Genomic DNA, 773 nt, shown 5'->3' with positions numbered 1-773 from the left:
TTAAGCATAATGTTATGTTAATTCTTCACCATTAGTTCAATCTAGTAACTGATTGTATGCACCGATCAATTGATTAGGATCTTCAAACTCCTAATGAACTCCTCAAAAAAATCCACAAATGTATGCGGCTATGCGCAGCGCAAATGATCATGAACTACAACTAATTACTCATCATTCACTGACTTCTAATCTGGACTACAAAATTAGATCTTCGTCCAACAGTCGCATGTAAAAATCGATAAATTTTGATTCGAAAATAATTTCACTTATGAAGAATAAATGTGCCAGGAGACAGGTAACGTCGATGTGATTGTATACACATCGAGCTGTTTAATACTGGCGATATAAATATTCAATTTATGCTCCGGAAACTTGAATTTCTCCCATTTAATATTGAGAGAGTTCACCATTATGAAGCAACAAAATCAATACTACAACAAAATCGTAACGAACTTATTACGGTGATTGTGCATTTGCCATAAAAAAGTGAGAATGTTTCAAAAACCACAAAGCGAACAATCTACAAGTAAAATTGTAGATGTTACGATAAAAACGGATAAAATCCGGTGGCGATTGAAGTTTTAATTTATGCTTTCGTTGACACGTCCGCCGGGTACCGGCAAACGTAACGCCTATCAAAAGCAACGGCAAACACACGTACACAAAATCTAAAAGAGATAAACACATCTGAATCTCTTACCGTCCGATAGCAGCACTGGCAGCGGCGGCGTCGGCAGCTGCGTTAGGCATGAAGACTCCATGAAGGAGCGATG

At 37.8% G+C, this 773-nt stretch overlaps 1 non-coding gene across 1 annotated transcript; it reads right to left on the bottom strand.

Moving 5' to 3' along the window:
* Positions 1–277: 277 nt before the first annotated feature.
* On the bottom strand, positions 278–421 carry LOC112526215. The gene has a single exon (XR_003070546.1). It is a non-coding gene; the product is annotated as a small nucleolar RNA snoR137 (small nucleolar RNA).
* Positions 422–773: the final 352 nt, after the last annotated feature.

The sequence above is a fragment of the Cynara cardunculus genome (assembly GCF_001531365.2).
Source record: "Cynara cardunculus var. scolymus isolate 2C chromosome LG 13, CcrdV1, whole genome shotgun sequence".
Classification (NCBI taxonomy): Eukaryota; Viridiplantae; Streptophyta; class Magnoliopsida; order Asterales; family Asteraceae; genus Cynara; species Cynara cardunculus.
Note: the sequence above shows the minus strand (reverse complement) of the source record. Positions and strands in the feature narration are given on the sequence as shown.